Consider the following 14,269-nt stretch of genomic DNA (forward strand, 5'->3'; position numbering starts at 1 on the left):
TGGATCGAGGCCATCCGACCTGAGCAGACCCTGACAGCAAAACCATCCTCTGCAGCTAAGCTCTAGCTTCTGCCCAGCTATTCACAGTTTCTGTGCTCACACCCACACACATCCTAGAATGATGGAAGAGTTGGGGGGGACTCACCAGGATCCTCGAGTCCAACTCCTGGCCCTACACCCCAGGAATCCCACCCTGTGCCTGAGAGCAGGGTCCAAACCCTTCGAGACCTCAGACAGGCTTGATGCTGTGACCACTGCCCTGGGGAGCCTGTTCCAGTGCTCATCCCCTGGATGGACATTTCTTTCCTGATATCCAACCTAAACCTCCCCTGACTCAGCTTTTCAGCTGAGACAGAAGTATTGCACCTGAGGGTTGATCTAAATAAATACCCACCTCCTGCTGCTCAGAGGTTTTGCGCACACAGGTGGAAGAGTTTCTGACCCTTGCAGCAAACCTGAACCAGGAATATTTGCTCCACTTCCTTTTACTGTTGCTCCTCTGAATTCTGCTTGGGGTTGGTTAAAATGCTGCAGTCCAGTAAGTGCAAAAATAAGCCTCCAGATTCTTGAGTTTGTTTGAAGAATCTTACTTCGGATAGCAAATTGATGCTGAAAATTAAATACCTGAGTAAAAAACCCTTTGCAAAACACAAGTGCTGGTGCCAGGAAAGAAGCTGTATTGCTTAACGTTAACACTATGACTGAGACAAGGCAGTGATATTTCCTGGAAAAAGCCTTTGCACAGTAGCCTAGATGGAAAAGCCAGTGCTTGGCAATAGGGGCTGCGTGTACAGAGCAGCTGAAACACACAGCGACAGTGTTGAGCTTTGGGAGGTCCTTCCACAGAGCAGAGGAGTGCCTTTTGTTGGTGTGATGACCCTGGGTTTGAACTACGTAAATTCGACCAGAAAAAGTGGGCAACAAACAAAGAGTACATAGGAAAAAGACCCCACTCCAGTGCTGGCTTGCTTGTCAATCCTAGGTCTGCATGGGATCCATGATGAGAAGACAAATCTTAATCTGAAATAGAAACCTGCCAGGGGGACTTTTTACAAGGGGGAATGGCTTCAGACTGAAAGGGAATAGGTTTAGATTAGATATAAGGAAGAAATTGTACCCTGTGAGGATGGGCAGGCCCTGGCACAGGGCGCCCAGAGGAGCTGTGGCTGCCCCTGGATCCCTGGAAGTGTCCAAGGCCAGGTTGGACAGGGCTTGAAACAACCTGGGAGAGTGGAAGGTGTCCCTGCCCATGGAAGGGGGAGGAAGAAGGTGAGTTTTAAGGTCTCTCAGAACCCAAATCATTCTGTGATTCTATGGTGGTTTTATGGCTCTTGCATTAAGCTGGTCCAATGATTGTTCTAGGCCACAATGTTTGGTCAGCAGGAAACAAATTTGCTCATTTATTCCAGGTTCATATCTCTTCCAGTAGGGCTCAAAGACAGTAAAACCTCGAAATCCAGCTGAAAGCAATGTGAATTCCCCCTTCTTTTCTCTCCTACTGTATTTTATTTTTTTATAAAAGACCGTGAGAAGAGCATGGCAGTGAATATTATTTATGGAGCACCTAATAAAAATGCTGTGGGGAAATAATTACTGGAAACATCTGACTGTGTGACTGTAAATGCCTGGGCCCCAGCACACTGATTTAATGGACCACTGCTCTAGTCTGTTATGCCTTGTGCTACTGACTGCAAGCCCCCTGCCCTCCTGTTAAACCCCTCACGTTGCTGGTAGATCAGGACTGGATTCTGCGAGGTTTGTGGCAATTTTCCAGAGAGGGATAATGTGAGCAGGGGTGACTCTGTGTTCACAGAGAGGCCTGGAGCCAGCCCTGGGAGAGAAAAAGTGCTTCGTGAAGAAATCACAGTGAAAACCTGGAGAGTTTGTGGTTCTGGGACTGAATAATGTTTCATAATCCAGACACCAGGTGCTTTAGGTATTTCTGAAAGACACTGGCTAGATGTTAACTCTTCCCCTTTTTCTCTTTCTTCAACCCATTTATCATCCACAAGCCACCAAAGATTTTAATTTTTGCCTGTTATTTTCTCTTCATTATCCCTTTATGACCTCCTGAACCCAAGAGCACGAAGCCGTGCAGCCTCCCTGCACAAAGGGCACTTCTTACTGAGAAATACTCCTATCCCCTCCACTATTTCACAGATAGATGCAAAAAAATGTTAAAATTCACAAAACACCTTGTAAGTGACATGAAAAACACAAGGATTTGAAGTTCCTGCTTTCATTTGCGAAAAGAGTCCTGAAGAAAGACCGGAGGGCTATCACTTAACTGCTGCTGCTGACTTGCTAAATGAAGAGGAGAAAGTAAAAGGCAGCTCACTGCCACACTGACAGCAAGAACAAAATCACATCCATTCCTTCTGAACCCAGCAGTTAGCACGTTTTTAGGTTTTTTTTTTTTTCCTTTCCTTTTTTTCTTTATTGATGGTTTTAATGTAATATTTAAGTTGGAGCTAAAACAGACCATGGAACATTAAATCACTACCAAATGCAAATTTACCTATATATCTGAACTCCATTTTCTCCTACATTTACAAAGCAAAATTCTACCATTTGAACTGCAAGCTCCTATTGCATTTAATGGGAGGCAGCAAACTCCAGACATTACTTGGAATATACATGCACTTATCTTGTTGTTACAGGTCCCCCTCGCAGAACTAAAAGAGAGCTTTAGTACCAGACAGTATCTCTCTGGGGTCATACCCAATGAATAGTGTTTTTTGAAAGGATTATTTCAAAGGAACTCTGAAAAATAATCTAATGACTTGCAAGCTACAGGATTGCAGCATGGGAGGAAGTAGATAATGGAATATGACAGCAATGCATTTTTCATAAACCCAGTGATTTCTATCGTAACGAGAAGCCCATCTATAATTCGGAGAACTCCCCCCCAGAAGGAGACCTGCGCTGTTGCAGAAAGTGCACTGGAGTACGAAATGAAACAATAATGATGATGATGTTACTGATGAGTCCCACAGCTCCATCTTCCCTTCTGTCTCGCTGAGGTTCAGGCAAGAGGAGCCGTTCCAATCCCCCTCTGCCTCGGCATCACTAACCAGGGAAGCTCAGAGCACACATCAGAGACCTCATGATAGATGCGAAGCCCCAGCGAAGAGGCTGCTCTTTATCTGCCCAAAGTTAAGGCCTGCATCTGCTCTCAATTAGCAGGCAATTAGGGGAGTTGAAAACAAACCTGTTTACATTGGCTATGAAGTCTAAAATAATTTGTGAGATGTCAGGGCAGGATATTAAGATGTTAATGATCTTGTTTCTGTAGTTTGTTGCGTGCACTGCAGTATCGCGCCTTGCTTCCGCGGCTCCGCGTAGGGCACCGTGAGGATTGACTGCCAGGAGGGAGAGAAACCCCCAGAGGCTGGTTTGGATGGGAGGAGGAGTTGTGTTTACAAATAGCATGAATGGGAGACTTGAGGACAAGGGCTTCTTTGGGGAAAAAAAAAAAAAAAAAAAAAAAAAAAAAAAAAAAAAAAAAAAAAAAAAAAAAAAAAAAAAAAAAAAAAAAAAAAAAAAAAATAGAGGGGTGGATGTTCATTTGTAATTGTGAAATAATGACAGGTCATGGATTACAGCCTTCAGAGGTTTCAACCACAATTCCCATCGTAAAGGCCCAGGCTGTAACCTCCTGTGAGTGTCAGAAACAGCGACCGAAAATACCCAAAAAGAGCTGTTTGCAACCCTTTGTTGGGCTTATTCCCCCAGCTCTCCCTCCACAAAAACCCACTCAGGCAGGTGACTGTGGCACAAGGAGGTTGTTTGGCCCACTGAGACCTCTGAGGACAACTGTGACCTTTGGATATCAACCTAACATTTGAGACAGGGTCCTGCTTATTTCTGCGCCACTTCCTTACAAATATCTATTCACACAATTAACTCTTCCAGAAGAAAGTTTTCACCACTGACCTCTCATTGCAGCAGCATCACCAGGGGGAGGTTGCTTAATGTTCAGCTCCTTGGCTTCACGTGGGTCATTTCTGGGCAGCCACATGAAAAAAGGTTTGCACAAACATTTATTCTCCTTGGGCAGAAATGAAAAGCAGCATCAGCGTCCTTTGTTTCTGAAATCACAGAATTCGTTTCCATCAGCACAATGCAATACAAGAACAGTGGAATTGATGAGGAAAGTGCAGAAACACCTGCCTGGAATGTGCATTTTGTACCTTATTTAATACAATCAGTACATTATTGCTGGCTGCCTACATTAATTCTGTCAAACTTGCAGAGGGTCTTATTGCCATATTGACCTTATATGACACAATCATCACATCTATCTTTGAGCCACAAAAGAAAAAAAAAAAATCTAGTAAATAATCCACTCCAAGTTGACAAAATTAAATTTTTACTGTTCCCACTAATGAACCCTGTTACCGTAATTATTTATGTCATGTAAACAGAGGTCTGAGATCACCCTGCTCTCAACAATTCAAAAAGCCAGAGAACAAAAAGTGCACCACAGGTGCCACTGTGCCCTCTTGTGTTCTCCTTTGGGCCATCTCCTCTCTTGTCCTCTTGGCTTTTTTCACCACAAACTATGGATCCAGCTCTAATAAGAGCCAGGTGCTCAACCCCACAGGCTACAAAATAGCTTTAATTACAGTATTAACAGCATTCTGCTAAATCAGAAAAAAAATTCCAAATAGCTCAATATTTGTGGTTATATTTTTCAATGTCCTGGCGCTTGTTTTCTTTCCAATTTTATGTTTCTTACTGGCATTTATAATGCCTAAGAGATATTCCAGGGGCCAAAATAGAGGCGATCTGATGTTCACATGATATTCCTAACTTTCCACAGAAAGAAATAGCAGGAAGAGATCAGATCTACATTACACCAGCCCCAGAGGTACACCCTTGAGTCTTGACCTCCTTAGATGAAAAGAAGAGCTCAGTATTATTAGTATTTATTGTTATTATCTTAATTGCTACTATTATTAAGCAACCCATGAATAATAATATAAATAACACAGACATTTGAAACATGAATTCAAGCACAAAGGAAAGACACCTCCTATTTACCAAATATTACACTAAATTTCTTTAATACTTTTCATTAATAACCCTCGCAGATGCATACTGCATGAGTCAGTCAATACTAAAGGTGAGGATGAATGTGGACAGTATGGGAATGCCAGCTGAGCTCCTTGGTGGATACTTACTGAAAAGATTAATAAAGGGGGGCTTTGTTAAAAGAAAAAAATATATTAATGTAGATTCTGTCATTAACGTTCAGATCAAGCCAGTTCACTTCAAAAGTTGAAAAAATCAAACTGTTGCTGGTTCATTTGCCGGTGTAGAGAGCCTCTCCTACAGTAGGGGGAGAGAAGCCCTCTGTTCCATGAATGCTTGGAAAGACACCTCTGTTCTTTGGGGTGCTGGAAAGAAAACTTTTCCAGAACTTTCCCAGGAGAGTCATGACCATGGGCACCACAGCTCTCCTGACTGTGCTCCCCTAACGGGGTGCCAGGCAGCGATCCCTCCTCCACGGCTTTTCATCCCAGATGAGCAAACCAACATCTCAACACCCACCTGCCAAATCATGTCCCTTCTGCTGCTTCCACCCCCCTCACCACCAGCAAAACCTGGGCAGGCACCAAACCCACTGTAAGCAGCCTGGCCGAGAGGAAGGTGTCCCTGCCATGGCAGGGTGGAAAGAGACGTCTTCAAGATCCCTTCCAACCCAAAGCTTTCCATCATTCTGTGATTCAGCTGGTGACCACGCAACCAGCTCAACACTTTCACTCCCAGCTCTATTGACTCCTCAGTACCAAGAGTAGTAAAACATGTTTTTGTCAGTAAACTACATTGCTGTGACTCAGCCCCTGACACACAGGGTGCAGTCACCGCGTGTACAGTAACACGGTGCCATATTTAGAGCTTCTGACCATAACCACACTAGCAAAAAAAACTGCATTAGATCAGCAGCCACTTTCCCGGACTCCCACTCCTTGTTTCTGACTTCAGGAATTCAGATTATTTGTCTTGTACCAAATAAAGTTGCTTAGGAGATAAAACAGTAAGAAGGAAAAACAGAGGGGCCTAACAATTAGCTTTAATCTGTTCTGTCTTGAATAGATAATGCTTATAGAGGAAAACAGCAGATAGTAAAGGAAAAAAAAAAAAAAAAAAAAAAAAAAGGCAGCAACATATTTAAACCTAACATGAAAATAAACATTTTCCCTTGATTTTTATTTTTTATTTTTAAACTTTGAATGTTATCCTTAGCAGTACATTAACTATATTTGTCCTCTTTAAAGCTGCCTGTAAATATCAGCACAGGCAGAGCAGAAGACCCACAGACTAAGGTGTCTGAGTTTGCACACTGGCTATTGCTGCTTTCTGCACTCAGCTCTCAGGAGGCAATGCTGCAGCTGGCTAAGTTCAAGATATTTTTTTCCCATAAAGAGCAAGTTTGCTCCAATGTAAAGACTCTCTTACTTAGTTTTCTTTGTTGTTGTTGGTTTTGTTTTGTTTGTTTTGTTCTTTTTTTTTTTTAATAACTTCAGGTATTGCTGGTAGGATGAAGAAAATCGAGAGACTCAGTCACACAGGATGTTTTGGGATTAGAGAGGATCAGAAGCTCATGCTTTCCTTGAAAGAGAGAGCATTTAGCAGTGAGACCAGATGAGATCAAAGATACCTGTCCTGGGAAAAGAAAGGGAGATAAACATCATCACTTAGAGAAGGTGATGAGTGCTGGGAGAGGGGATCCGGGACATATCAGATAGCTCTGACCTAGGTCCCAAAACATCTCCTGTCTGCGAGGAAAGGGAGGCCTATACAGGTGTATTTATTATTTTGTCTACACTTGCTTCTTTCCCATGCTATTTCAGAGAGAATCACCTGCACACAGCTGCTCCCAGGGAATTGCAGGGATAACACCTGCAGGGCTGGGAGTCTAAAAAAAAATCATGGACTTTGAGTCCAAAAGGTCACGGCTGGTCCTGTGGTTTTAGGGCAGCTGCACCACTGAGCTTCATTGCCTCCAGTACTCTGCCAGGCGCCAAAGGAGAGAGTGTCCCAGCGGCTGAGACCTGGCACAGGGGCCAGGGGAAGTCCAGAGCCTGGAGAGCTGCCCTGGAGAGCAGGAGCTGAAGCCTTTCCAGTGTCCACTCCCTTGTCCATTGTCGTGGGCAGAGGGCACAGCCCTGGCACGCCCCAATCCGTGCAGTCCTGAGTGACTCCGTAGCAGAAACTAAGGCAATCTGCTCAAAGGCAAAACGGGGTTGGAAAACTGCTCAGCATCCTCTTTATTTTTTTGTCATTCTTTTAATGAATATACACATCTTCTGTGATGATGGGGGTTTGTCCTGTTGTTTTTGAGGTTTTTTTTTTATTATTATTATTATTTATTTTTATAGAAATAATCCCAGAATGGTTTGCATTGGAAGGGACCTTAAAGACTGTCTTGTTCCAGCCCCTTGCCATGGGCAGGGATGTCACCCTGTAGATCAGGGTGCTCCAAGACCCATCCAGCCTGGCCTTGGACACTTCCAGGGATGGGGCAGCCACAGCTTCTCTGAGCAACCTGTGCCAGGGCCTCAGCACCCTCACATGGGAGAACTGTTTCCTAACGTTTCATCTAAATCTCTCCTTCTAAGTTTAAACCATTGCCTCTTGAAAACAAAAGATAATGGTAAAAATGGTCCTAAAAGGAAATTGGCTTTTGACCTGTTTGGATTTGTTTAAGTGCTGGGTTTTGAAGAATCCTCTTCTATCAATAGCAGTAGTGGATCCTACTGACCTGATTCCTTTGGGTCCATTTCCAGGGCAGGGAAAGCGTTCTGTCCAGCTATCCAACTGAGACTGAAACAAGAAAAAAATCACAACTGTGACAACTAAGACAATTAAGCAGTATTGCTATTTTACAGCAGACCCTGGAAATCCTTTTGGTGGGCTCTCTCTCTTTTCCACCCTCTTCTTTGCTACAAAAAGCCCAGAACAGCTCTGGGTCACCTGCCAGCCCTCTGGAGGCTGGCAGCTCCAGGAGAGGGGGCTGGCTGGCTCTGCTCTCTCTGTTTATTTTCTGGGAAGTCAGGCCTGGTCAAGTGAAATGAGTCTTGTGTTCATTTTAAGAAAGTTTATATTTGACTCTGGTAGGGCTGGGGAGGAGGTGAATGATAGGAAGAGGAGGGAAGGACCAGAGACCTTGTGGGGCTGCCCCCACACCACCACAGGCAGCCCCATGGTCAAGGCAGCAAGAAAATGAAGCAAAGCACCAAAATCAAACATGCCTGTTGTTGTTTTTTCTTTCTTCAAAGCTGAGAGATGACTCTGAAGCTAAATCCAGCTCTCACTCCACAACTGACCTTGTAGCTCATGAAAAAAATGTAAACTAAATCCCCTACTTTTAAAAATCATCTAAACTGTGGGAAAAACCCACTTCCTAACACTGCAGCACAACCTGACTCATCCTACAGCAACAATCTCTCTTTGCTACCCACACCTTGTGGAATTCAAGTCTCATCTGCCACTGCTGCCTGCAAGACAAAGCAAGGGGATGTTTTGTTCATGCAGTTCTTGGAACAATTCTGCTGGGACAAGGCACAGAGTAGAAGTAGAGAAAGGAGCTGAACCAGCCTGGACTTTCACATGAGCTTTGCACAGCTCCATGAAAGTGTTTCTAAAGTTTTTAGGCTGTATCCTCAAAGCAGGATAACAGAAAGGGTTGATGCAAATCCGTGGCTTTGCAACCTTTGCAGGGCATCATTCTCTGCCCGGGAACTGTGTGGAGGGAGTGTCAGCAATCCTGCCTTGGCTGCTCGCAGAGGAAGCAGTAAATGGAGATGCTCTGTGCAGACTCTGTGTTCCCCATGCGGTGTAAACCAAAACCAGTTCCTGCAATTCTCTGCAATAATATAGAAGGTTTGCTGGCTACTTCTCCCATCCGTCTCCTGTGGGTATAGACTCCTGGCCTCTGAGGAAACCGAGAATGACATCCTTCTAGATTTATAATCACAGGGATTTATAAAATACAGTGTTGTTGTTAGGTGCCTTGAAGAGAAAGGGGAAAATAAATAAATAAACTATATGGGCGTCACCACTGGAAAAAATAAAAAAAAATTAAATCTGATCTCAATCAACCAACCACATTTGCTACTCTGTATCCACAGCCAGGCTCGCTGCATAAACCACCCCTGTCAGCCCTTCATTCTTTCCAATACTTCTTAGGAGCATCCATCTTCTTCAACACAACATCCCTGATTTCAAAAGCCAGACACAAATTAATTCCGGGAATCCTACGGCGGGGAGACATTAAAACCCATTTAGAGGTTTCTGTGGAAGGCTCTCTCCGTGCCTATTTCAGGCAGCTCAGCCCCGGCGTGGCTCGCTGGAGCCAGCCTGGAGGAGCAGGAGGTCACAGGTCTGCGGCGGATCGCAGGGACACGCCAGCCTGGGATGAGGCAGCCACCGAGGAGATGTCTCTGTGGAAGGCTGGCAGGAGGACCCTGGGCAGATCTCTGTTGTAGGGAATGAAATTAAGTATTTCTTTTGGTTTTTAACTCCTTCATTCTATGTCAAGGCATTAAATTTCACAGGTTTCGTTTGCAGAGACCAGCTGCCTTCAAGGTTTCCGCTACAGCTCTCCATGGCCAGGATAAAGAAATGGGGTAAAAAAAGGGGGAGCTGAGCCTCTGTGTTCAGAAGAAATGTGTCTAAAATAACTCTGAAGTCTGAAGGTCTGAAAAAAGAAAGAGGCTTCCTGTAGATCTGGAGGGTTAAATTACCCCTCAGGGTTAGGCATTAAAAGCATCCCTCCTTCTAACACGTAAATATTTATTATTAATTATCTCACTGGTTCTCTTTTTGAAAGGCTGTGTTAAGATGTGCAGAGGGCTGGGAGGACAAGGACAGGGACTTGTCCCCTGAGTCACCTGGCCTGCAGTCGGGAGGGTCCATGGGTCACACATCAGCTGCACTGCAGCAGCCCGGTCACACTTTAGCTGCTGGCACAGAACACTACAGCACATTTTCTTCTCTCTAGCTCATAAAAATCATGCATTTTGTCAATAACCCCACCTATTTTTATATTAATTTTATGGGGACTTTTTTTTTTTCCGGGTATTGTCAAACCTTGTTTCAGACAATCCATGGGTAAAATAAACATTTCCTGAAGATACATTTCCTTCCTTTGTGCTTGAGAAGAGGAAGAACACCTTGTCCTAAGCGGATATGGTGAAAGGTTTGGGTTGTTTCAGGGAATTGACCATCATTAGGAGCTAAGCTCATGCCTTCATTTGTGACTTACCTGCTATTTTTAAGAGCAGACAAGAGCACTCAGTCCATGTTTTAGGACTGGTGTGGTCAATACTCAGCAATTGCCTCAAAACTCCCTGGATCCACAACCACCTCTGCACTGGTTCACATCTGGTGAACATCCCCCATCTTCAGCAAGGACCAACCCAAAACCTCATCCCCGCTGATTCCCCCAGCACTGGGCTGTGTTTGAGCCAGGCACTGATGCTATGATTATATTGGTTTACATCTCTTCAGGAATTACAAGCAGAAGCCAAAGTGGTCAATTGGTACTCAGGAAAATAGCTGGTGATAAAAAGAGAGAGTCGCTGTGTTACAGTTGACATCCTCCTCACACCAGCAGCCAGGATTTGGGATGAAGGTGGCAAAACTCCCCAGATATTCAGGTGTTGTGATAAACAAGGGACTATTCCAGCCACCCAGGGGAGCCAGCTCAACCACAAAGACACAAAGGAAATTCTGAAAAAGGACATAAAAACTTATGTTCAGTGGGGACTACTTCTTAACAGTATTTCTCCCCGCAACTATTTATATGATATTGTAATTAATATGATATTTGTAGTGACAGGAAAATAGGGAATGGTTTTTAAACCAAAGGAGTGTAGGTTTCAGTCATTTTGAAGAAATTCTTCACTGTGAGGGTGGTGAGGCCCTGGCACAGGTTTCCCAGAGAAGCTGTGGCTGCTCCTGGATCCCTGGAGATGTCCAAGGCCAGGCTGGATGGGGCTTGGAGCAGCCTGAGACAGTGGAAGGTGTTTCTTCCTCAGGAAGGTGGAAGAAGATGATTTTTAAGGTCCCTTCCAGCCCAAACTTTTCTGTGGTTCTATGATATTTCTGCATTGTGGGAGTCAGCAAAGTGAGACTGAAAAGCCAGTGCAACTCACTGATATTTTCAGTCCAGACAACAACAGAATAGACATTTTTTTAATGGGTATAGAGGTACAAAAGAGTATTATTCAGAACCCCTGGAGGCCTAGGATTCAGACAGCTCATTTTAGTAGTTTTTAGAGCTCCATTAATGTTTCTCTTTCTGTTAGTCAAAGGATAAGTCTTGTTCTTGCCTATTGTAGAGACCTATAGCTTGCCTTTGGCAATCCCACTTTGGTTGGTTACACCTGAGTTTCCAAACTACACCAGGAGAACAAAGAGAGTTATCTGCCTCCTTACACACCTGGGGCCAAATGCTTTTTGACCATAAAAGACAGGAACTGCTATTAGAAATCTGCCTTAGACACAGACCTTCTATAAACGCTCGAGAAGACAGGCTCAAAAGCAACATTTCAGGGAACACAAACTAAATGCAAAGGAACAGAAACTAAATTCCTTGAAAGATCTATAAGGAAAAAAAAAACACAACAGACACATTAATTATTTAGCAAAACTCAGATGTCCATTAATGGCCACTTAGACGGTGTTTTGGCAGGATATCCTATTTACTGTACACTCTTGCATCCCTGCAGTGCACATTTTGCTTTGGTGTGTTTGTGAGTCATTTCTGCTCCTGCCAATGGGCTGAAGCTCTGCAGCTCCCCAGCTCATTATGGTCACTCGCTATCACCACACCAGCTCCAAAGGCAGCACCCAAAACACCTTCCATGGACCACTGAACAACAAAATCATGTCATCAGCCCTGGGATGAAAGGAACTGTGGCAGATACCATTTTTTTTTTTTTTTCAGCTGTAAATCAGTGAAGCCTCATTTTACTAAAACGTGGGATCAGATCCTTGTCTCTGCTACCCAGCAAAGTTTTGTAAGGCGTCAGGGATCAGAATCTGGCCAAGGAACATGGAAAGCTTGGAGAAGTCATATTCCATGCTCTTGGGTGCCGCCTGCAGGCTTTGGAACTTTAGGTTCCAAACCCACATTGAATGTAGTCACTCATGGAATAAAAGGGGGACTTATTGAATAAAAATTCTAGAGAAATCAAGGATTGAAAATATGAGGTTTTTTTGAATCAGTTTTGAGTAAGCAGAAGCAGAGATGGGCATTTTTTTCTCACAATGAATCTTCACAATAATTTAAACCCCCAAAATAAAATTTAATAAACAAGCCAGAGGGCTATAAACTCAAGGAGATCAGTCTGGGAGGAAACACATCCAGGAATATCCCCAGATGTTGCTCTCTCTAACACAACGTTGTGCTTTGACCAGGCCTCACAGACTTTCAGCCACGTAAGTGCCTTTGAGGCTACTCATTCCAGCCTCAAAACGTAGACCACATACAGAGACTTGGAGAGCTGCTGCTATTTTCAAGTTTCTTTTTTCCTTTTTTTTTTTTTTTTTTTTTTTTTTTTTTTTTTTTTTCCCCCCATTCATTTTTGTAATGCTTCATGCTCCTGGACTGCAGGAGTTCAGAGGCTCTGGCCTCAGTGTCCACAGACAGCCCCATCAGAGTTGTGATAGCAGAGCAGGAATGGGAATGTGCCACCTGGTCACACGGATTGGAGCTACCTGCCCATGGCCAAGGGCTCTCCTGGAGGTCTGGCACCATTAGTGCTTTCCTGCACCTCTTTGTTCTCTGGCTTTTTCAGGAGACCCTGGTTTCCCAAAGGCTCAGCATTTGTTCTGGCAGCTGTCCATACTTCGCTTCCTCGCCATCCTCTGGGTCTGAGGCTGCTGCTGTCTCCCCTCCTGCTCCCGTCCCACCACTTCCTCCCCACGTCCCGTGCCTGAGGTGGGACTCAGCTCGTAATGACCCAGTTAAAAAAACACAGGTTATTTGTTTACGGAGCACATTGCGCGCTCTGAGTCCCAAACAGCTCCGGGGGGATGTGGGGGCCCCTCTTTGGGTAAGTAAAAGTGGTTTCTGATACTCAGCTCAGGCAGTCTGAACTATGCTGGGGATGTGGGATTTGCCCTGGGGTTGTAGGGGATGGCAGAACCTCCTGGTCCCCAGGAGTGCCACAGGGGACCCTCAGGGACACACAGGGTGTGGGGAGGGCGGCCGAGCCCCTTGCTTGGCTCTTTGTTCTGAAGCAGGTGGTGAGTGGAAGGTAAAACAAATGGGGAGAGTGTCAAAACAATTTCAATGGGGCAAAAATTAATTTGCCTTTTCTGATGATCTCAGACCCAGCCAGAGTTGGATCCTGGCTGTTTTGACCTGTGATATCGATGGCCATTAAAACTTAGCTTTCAAATTCCTATTTTCTTATAAAAACAGAGGGCTGCTCGACCAGCCTTCCCCCAGAAATATATACCCATTTCTGTTAAGAACAGCAGATTTTTTCAAAATAGATCCATAACGGCTTTCATGTTTTTGCCAGCTTGATTCAAACTGCAAATACTGATTTGGTTTTGAAATTTACAGAATCAAAATAAAGTCTGAAAGTTACTGGTTTACTGGTTGTTTGAGTTTTTTCTTTTAACTTTGTGACTGAGAGTTATATGTCTTGTATAAATATAAAAGAAAAATGAAAAGAATAAAAAGAGGGAATAGGAAAAATCAACAAGAAATACAGAAATGGTAAGTCTGTAAAAAGTCTATATTAATTTTAAATTTTTTTCCCCAGAAAAATGAAACCTTTTACTACTCTAAGAATTTTTCATAGAAATTATTGCATTGTCCACCCGACTGTACTCAGCTTAAAAAAAAAAAAAAAATTGTACTTCAAGAATACATTTTAACCATCACTCATAAAACACAGTATTTTTCTCCTTTTCAGTGCTTTCTCTCATATGTCAAGTCTCTGCCAGAAGTTCAAGGCCCTTCTCACTGAAGAAGAAAAAAGGGAACGAGGCAGAAGCGAGAGCAGGCGAGATTGAAAAAGGAGCCGAGAGGAACAGCCCTGACACAGCAGAACTGGGAGCGGTTCCGTGTCCTGTTGAAAATCTCCAGCGGGAGCCACGGAAATCCATCAGCGTCCCAAATCCATCAGTGTCCCAAATCCATCAGTGTCCCGAGTGCCTGGCCAGCTGGGGTTTAGGGGCACAGGGACAGGGCAGCACAGCAGGGCTCACAGGGATACAGGGCTGGGCAGGGGAAAAG

At 44.1% G+C, this 14,269-nt stretch overlaps 1 long non-coding RNA gene across 15 annotated transcripts in view; it reads right to left on the reverse strand.

Annotated features, from left to right (window-relative positions):
* Positions 1 to 14,269, reverse strand: part of LOC120760147 (uncharacterized) — a 383,062-nt gene that overhangs the window by 23,044 nt on the left and 345,749 nt on the right. For 14 of the 15 annotated variants that reach the window (XR_009208368.1, XR_009208369.1, XR_009208361.1 and 11 more), the window contains 2 exons: positions 7,772 to 7,833; positions 3,937 to 4,091 (listed from right to left, as the gene is read on the reverse strand). This is a non-coding gene — a long non-coding RNA (uncharacterized LOC120760147). The remainder of the gene's footprint in view (positions 1 to 3,936; positions 4,092 to 7,771; positions 7,834 to 14,269) is intronic. The other variant, XR_009208371.1, reaches the window with a different exon arrangement.

This window comes from Hirundo rustica, chromosome 16 (genome assembly GCF_015227805.2).
Source record: "Hirundo rustica isolate bHirRus1 chromosome 16, bHirRus1.pri.v3, whole genome shotgun sequence".
Classification (NCBI taxonomy): domain Eukaryota; kingdom Metazoa; phylum Chordata; class Aves; order Passeriformes; family Hirundinidae; genus Hirundo; species Hirundo rustica.